The 7,982-nt window shown below is 41.2% G+C and overlaps 1 pseudogene; it reads left to right on the plus strand.

The window, feature by feature from the left end:
• LOC102179896 lies at positions 7,369 to 7,771 on the plus strand (annotated as a pseudogene).

A 7,982-nucleotide genomic window follows, 5' to 3' on the forward strand; every position in this document is an offset into this window, starting at 1 on the left:
TGGAAATTTCCTTGGCGAGATTCTGATGCTGATAGTCTAAGAATCATACCTTGAGAAAAACTACTCTCAACACTTCTCCTCAGTAGTATGGCCTGGACTTTGCCTAAGACTTGACCTCATAAGTGATGTGCTTAGTTGCTCAGTCATGTCTGACTCTTTGCAACCCCATAGACTGTAGCCTGCAAGGCTCTTTTGTGATAGGATTCTCCAGGCAAGAATACTGGAGTGGGTTACCATGCTCTCCTCCAGGGAATCTTCCCAACCAAGGAATCAAACCAAGGTGTTCTGCATTGCAGGTGGATTCTTTACCATCTGAGCCACCAGGGAAGCCCACGAATACTGTAGTGGGTAGCCTATCCCTTCTCCATCAGAACTTCTCGACTCAGGAATTGAACTAGGGTCTCCTGCACTGCAGGCAGATTCTTTACCAGCAGAGCTACAAGAGAAGCCCCGACATCATTTAAGTGGTTTAGCCTAAAATTGATATTGTCTACACAGCACACTTAGTCTTGCCCTGTCCCCAAGCACTTCTAATGCACAAATACCTTTGCGTGTGTTGGAAAATCTTTCTCTCATGTAGGTAGGGTCTACAGAAAGCCTCCTTTTCTCCAGCAGAGATTATTTTGAACCAGGGTCTACAGTTTGGCTAGTGGAGAATGGACTGGATTTCAGCTGCACTGACCCTCTGAATTGAGTTGGACTTACTGGCAGATTAGCCCAATTGTAGACTGCATTTCTACTATTATCCTGGAGCACGTGAATCAAAATCAAAATGTGCATCATAATCAGAAGTGTCAAGTTACTTTACAGTTAAGATGGAATTAATAACTTGCAAAGATTCTTGTCTTGTCTTTCTCCTACAGGGCCCACGTTTCATTGCTTTTGTGTTGTCTGATGGTGTTTCATTTGGCAGCATAATTTATAAAACAAGAGAGATGCATGCTACAGATATTCTACAGATTCTAGTGAATTTATTAACTTGAATCCAGGAAATTCTCAGCTCTGTAACTATTTTTGTAGTTTCATACTCCACCAGTCAACTTCACATTCTTTAGGATTCTATCTAAATCCCCTTTCTCTTATCTCTACATTTTCTCCTGGATTGCCTATTCATTCCTATGACTACTTAATGATTTGTGTGTGTGTTACTCACTCAGTCGTGTCTGACTCTTTGCCACCCCATGAACTATAGCTTGCCAGGGTCCTCTGTCCCTGGAATTCTCCAGGCAAGAATACTGAAGTGGGTTGCCATACCTTTCTCCAGGGGATCTTCCCAATCCAGGAATCAAACCCAGGTCTCCCATGTTACAGGCAGATTCTTTACTCTCTGAGCCACCTGGGAAACCTATCTAATGATTTAGAGATTTAAAACTCAGAATCTGGCATGAAAGATAGACCTATTAGATATTTGCATTTAAATGTATCAAAATCAGAATGTCTAAAAGTGAATTAATGAACCATCTCTTTCAAAACTGCACCTGATTCAATCTCTGTGACCAATTACTCTAAGCTAAAATCTGGGCAACATTCTTTATTCTTTCCCTTCTGTTACTTTCTACATCCTTTCAGAAGATAACAGTGTATGCCCTTAACAGCAAAGGAAATCTGATGCAAGGAATTGGTTTCATAGATGACAGAAGAGCTGAAAAAGCTAAGCAGAAATTGGTAATGCAACCCAAAGATTATCAAATGAGTCAAGGAAGGATATGGTGTTTCTGGTGACTGGAGCCTACGAGCATCTAATAGAAGCTGGGACCAAAGCAAGCCAATGCGGAGAGAGCTGAAGCCATGGGCAAGATGGTACACCTGCCGAAATATTCTACCAAACTCCAACTAATGTTCTGTGTCAGTGCAAGCCACATGCAGCAGGGAAACACCCTAAAATGTATAACAGAAAAGAGAAAGGATAAACAATGGATTTGAGGGCACACCACTAATACAAATAAATACTGCTAAAATCCTGGGTCAGGGAAATCCACTGGAGAAGAGATAGGCTACCCACTCTGGTACTCTTGGACTTCCGTGGTGGCTCAACTGGTAAAGAATCTGCCTGCAATGTGGGAGACCTGGGTTTGATCCCTAGGCTTGGAAGATCATCTGAAGAAAGGAATAGCTTCCCACTCCAGTATTCCAGCCTGGAGAATTCCAGGGACTGTATAGTCCATGGGGTTGCACAGAATCGGACACGACTGAGTGACTTTCACTTTCAAAATCCATTTATCACTTTCCTCTCTGCCATCTGTATTATTCCTGCAGACTTCTAACATGCCTGTCCAATTTATGCTCCATATAGGAGCCGGATTAATTCTTTCTCAAATATAAATTATAACTATTTCAAATGTAAGTGTTCACCTTAACTCCTCCCTTGTCTGCTTAAAGCACATCAATGACTTCCCATTGCACTATAAGTTAAAAACATGTATCCATGGCATGTAAGACTACCTATTCTGGGTCCTGCTGGTCTACCCAATCTCATCTCCAGCCACAGTCTATCTCATTCAATTCATTTCAGAGATACTAGCCTCTTTTTAGCTTCTGGAATCTACGGAGCTCTTTTCATCCTTAAAACCTTATAAGTCTTGCTTAGTTATTGAATGGCTGTCTCATATCTTCCAAAACAACATCACCTGCCTTAGGTAACCTTCCCAGATATCTGCGTCTAGGCAGCATCTGTGTCATCAACCTGTCACCTTCACAGCAAATTAATCAGTTTATACTTTTGAGTTTTTTTATTTATTCCCATCTTCCACCATTGAGCTATAGGTACCATGAGATAAAGAAACCACACCATGTCAATTTTATTTGATTGATATACCATAAATACTGTGTAAGAGAAAGATTTCTAGTCATATTCAGTTCAGTTCAGTTAAGCCACTCAGTCGTGTCCTACTTTGTGTGACCCCATGAATGCAGCACGCCAGGCCTCCCTGTCCATCACCATCTCCCGGAGTTCACTCAGACTCATGTCCATTGAGTTGGTGATGCCATCCAGCCATCTCATCCTCGGTCGTCCCCTTTTCCTCCTGCCCCCAACCCCTCCCAGCATCAGAGTCTTTTCCAGTGAGTCAACTCTTCGCATGAGGTGGCCAAAGTACCGGAGTTTCAGCTTTAGCATCATTCCTTCCAAAGAAATCCCAGGGCTGATCTCCTTCAGAATGGGCTGGTTGGATCTCCTTGCAGTCCAAGGGATGCTCACCACAGTCCAAAAGCATCAATTCTTCAGCGCTCAGCCTTCTTCATAGTCCAAATTGCACATCCATACATGACCACAGGAAAAACCATAGCCTTGACTAGACGGGCCTTAGTCAGCAAAGTAATGTCTCTGCTTTTCAATATGCTATCTAGGTTGCTCATAACTTTTCTTCCAAGGAGTAAGCGTCTTTTAATTTCATGGCTGCAGTCACCATCTGCGGTGATTTTGGAGCCCCAGAACATAAAGTCTGATACTGTTTCCACTGTTTCCCCATCTATTTGCCATGAAGTGATGGGACTGGATGCCATGATCTTCGTTTTCTGAATGTTGAGCTTTAAGCCAACTTTTTCACTCTCCACTTTCACTTTCATCAAGAGGCTTTTTAGTTCCTCTTCACTTTCTGCCATAAGGGTGGTGTTATCTCCATATCTGAGGTTATTGATATTTCTCCCAGCAATCTTGATTCCAGCTTGTGTTTCTTCCAGTCCAGCATTTCTCATGATGTACTCTGCATATAAGTTAAACAAGCAGGGTGACAATATACAGCCTTGACGTACTCCTTTTCCTATTTGAAACCAGTCTGTTGTTCCATGTCCAGTTTTAACTGTTGCTTCCTGACCTGCATACAGATTTCTCAAGAGGCAGGTCAAGTGATCTGATATTCCCATCTCCTTCAGAATTTTCCACAGTTGATTGTGATCCACACAGTCAAAGGCTTTGGCATAGTCAATAAAGCAGAAATAGATGTTTTTCTGGAACTCTCTTGCTTTTTCCATGATCCAGCGGATGTTGGCAATTTGATCTCTGGTTCCTCTACCTTTTCTAAAACCAGCTTGAACATCAGGAAGTTCACGGTTCAGGTATTGCTGAAGCCTGGCTTGGAGAATTTTGAGCATTACTTTACTGGCGTATGAGATGTTAGAGAAATCCAATAATCATATGTACTTTTAGTGGTGTACTAAGTCACTGATTTTTTTTTTTCCCAATAGGGAAGTGTTTCTTAAGATTCTGATTCAGTAAGTCTAAAGTGGATCTGAGACTCTGCATTTTTAGCAACCTTACAGGTGAATCCCAGGCACCACCGTTTTTGGTAGCAAGAAAGCCATCAAGCTGATAAATTAGATTTACATGGATGTTTTCCAAGGCCTACACCTTTTAGCTTCTCTGCATTCTGAGCTGGAAAGTAGAAAGAAACTACAAAATCAATAAAATGCAATGTTCAATTAGTGGTAATCAGTCTCTTGGCTACATTTTGTTCATCTGAAATTATGTCTCAACCTCTATTTACTTTACAATAGCATTTCCTAACAGATTTTGTACTTCAAATTTTCATCACTAAAGCATGAACTAATGCATATTTGAAAACTAACAATTAATGTACAAATCAATAATGGTAACCTTCATTTGTATAGTGCTTTCTAGCTTATACAGAAATTCTAGGCACATTATTGTGTTTAATCCTCATAGCAATTCAAAATGTAGCTAAAGCAAGAATTATTATACTATAAAAATCTGATGGAAATACAATAACTGTGATAATAATCAGTAGTATCTTCATAACTTTGTGTGAGTGTGCTTAGTCGCTCAGTCATGTCCGACCTTTTGCAACCCCATGGACTGTATCCCTCCAGGCTCGTCCATCCATGGGGATTCTCCAGGCAAGAATACTGGAGTAGGTTGCTATACCCTTCTCCGGGGGATCTTCTCAAACCAGGGATCAAACACAATCTCCCACAATGCAGGTGGATTCTTTACTGTCTGAGTCACCAGAGAAGAAATATTTTCATAACTTCATTCTAAAAGACCTTAATATAAAACATTAGCTAATTTAATTTTTTATTTGCATAATGATCCTTAAAATCAGATACATATCTGTTCTTGGTTATAGGTCATATGTAGTTTTCTTGTTGTTGTTCTTGTTTAGTCACTAAAGTGTCCCAAAACAATTTTTACATCAGTTTTTTATTGTATCTGTCTCCTTGGCTACTTTGAAGAGTATAAACTATGTGTATCTGAAAATCTGGATTTGAGTCCTTACTCTATTATTCCCTGTGAGACCTGGTGCAAGTGACTTTACTGCTTTAAGGTCTCTGACCTTATCTGTAAACTAGAAGGAATAATAATTTCTGTTACAGGGAACCACATTCTTCTTGGGCTTCCCTGATGGCTCAGTGGTGATGAATCTGCCTGTCAGTAGGTTCAATCCCTGGGTAGGGATGACACTCTGGAGGAGTAAATGGCAACCAACTCCCATATTCTTGCCTGGGAAATCCCATGGTCAAAGGAGCCCAGAGGGCTAGAGTCCATGGGGTTGCAAAAGAATCTAACATGATTTAGCGACTACACAGCAACACATTCCTCTCTCCACAGGTTTCCAAAAAGGTGACATCCACTGGACATGGAATAACAGACTGGTTCCAAATAGGGAAAGGAGTACATCAAGGCTGTTTATTGTCACCCTGCTTATTTAACTTATATGCAGACTACATCATGAGAAATACTGGGCTGGATGAAGCATAAGCTGGAATCAAGATTACTGGGAGAAACATCAATAATCTCAGCTATGCAGATGACAGCACCCTTATGGCAGAAAGTGAAGAACTAAAGAGCCTCTTGATGAAAGTGAAAGAGGAGAGTGAAAAAGTTGGCTTAAAGCTCAACATTCAGAAAACTAAGACCATATGATTCAGTCCTATCACTTCATGGAAAATAGATGGGGAAACAGTGGCTGACTTCATTTTGGGGGGAGCTCCAAAATCAATGCAGATGGTGATTGCAGCCATGAAATTAAAAGACGCTTACTTCTTGGAAGGAAAGTTATGACCAACCTAGACAGCATATTAAAAAGCAGAGACATTACTGTGTCAACAAAGGTCCATCTAGTTAAGGCTATGGTTTTTCCAGTAGTCATGTACGGATGTGAGAGTTAGACTATAAAGAAATCTGAGTGCTGAAGAATTGATGCTTTTGAACTCTGGTGTTGGAGAAGACTCTTGAGAGTCCCTTGGACTGCAAGGAGATCCAACCAGTCCATCCTAAAGGAGATCAGTCCTGAGTGCTCATTGGAAGGACTGATGTTGAAGCTAAAACTCCAATACTTTGGCCACCTAATGCAAAGAATGGACTCATTTGAAAAGACCCTGCTGCTGGGAAAGATTGAGGGCAGGAGGAGAAGGGGATGACAAAGGATGAGATGGTGGATGGCATCACTGACACAATGGAGATAAGTTTGAGGAACTCCGGGAGCTGGTGATGGACAGGGAGGCCCGGTATTCTGCAGTCTATGGGGTTGCAAAGAGTTGGTCATGATGAGTGACTGAACTGAACTGAACTGACATCCATTTTACTCGCTAGAAAGGAACAGTTTTGAAGAAACACCTTGGAAATATCTGTTTCTATGTCCTTTGTGTTATATTTATCTCCCTGATAGATGTTTAAATTTATTAATCTGACTGGAGAGATACAAAGAGTTTGACACCATTGATCACACTCATCTACTGGGAAGGGTTAAGTTATTCAAGTGACTATCCCCATCTGTTGTCTATTATATCTTGTGTGTATAACTAAAGCATTCTCTTCTTGTATTCATACATTAATGCTGTTAATCAGCTCTGAAGATTTTCTTCTAAAAGCAAGTTTGGAAGCCCAAATCAGTCAACATTTAGAATTCAAATGTTCTCTGAGTTAACAGTTATGGGAGATTATTTCATGGAGCTGGCAAGGTATCTTTTCTGAGAATTTACTTGCATGTGGGGAATGTGGTCTAAATTCAGGGGGAAATGTATGCCTGGAGGCCAATTGTATTGTTGCGTTATCCAATCTTGCTTTCCAGCTGACAACCTGATATTTTAATCCCCCTCAGATGCCTATGTCTGGGCTTCCAGGTGGCTCAGCATTAAATAATCCACCTGTAGTGCAGGAGATGTGGGTTTGATCCCTGGGTGGGGAAGATCCCCTGGAAGAGGGCATAGCAACCCACTTCAGTATTTTTGTTGGAAAAACCCCATGGACAGTGGAGCCTGGCAGGCTATGGTCCATATGGGGTTGCAAAAAATTAGACAAGACTGAAGCGCCTAAGCATGCACGCACATACACAGATACCTATGTTTACTCCACAATTGGTTTAGGGCTTAGAAAGGAGGTAGGGTGAGTTCTTGTACCAAGAACCTGCCAATATGGGTCACATTCACACCAAAACCAAGAAGAAGGCAGCCTGGGTCATCACTGAGAAATACTGTACAAGCTTGGGCAATGAACTCCACACCAGTAAGCCTGTGTGTGAGGAGACTGCCATTATTCCCAACAAGAAGCTCGGCAACAAGATCACAGGCTCTGTCAAGCATCTGATTCAGAGGGACCCAGTGAGAGGAATCTCCATCAAGCTGCAGGAGGAAGAGCAAGAGAGGAGGGATAATTATGTGCTGAGATCTCAGTCTGGATCAGGAGATCACTGAAGTATTAATAGATCCTGACACTAAGGAAACGCTGAAGCTCTTGGACTTTGGCAGTCTGTCCAATCTGCAGGTCACTCAGCCTATCTTTGGGATAAATTTCAAAACACCACATGGAGCTGTTTGAAACTTTCTACAGTGCTGCAATATTTTGAATAAACTTCAGACACAACAACAACAAAAAGGAGATAGGCTGTAATTACCTAGCATTTATTTATCTCTTTTTTTTTTCCTGAGAAAATCCAACTACTACTTTGAGGAGCTATTTAAAGAGCAAAATATACATTGTGTTGCATTATCCATAACACACAATTAATGGAGCTACTAGTGTTAATGTA

The sequence above is a fragment of the Capra hircus genome, chromosome 2, assembly GCF_001704415.2.
Source record: "Capra hircus breed San Clemente chromosome 2, ASM170441v1, whole genome shotgun sequence".
NCBI classification, from domain to species: domain Eukaryota; kingdom Metazoa; phylum Chordata; class Mammalia; order Artiodactyla; family Bovidae; genus Capra; species Capra hircus.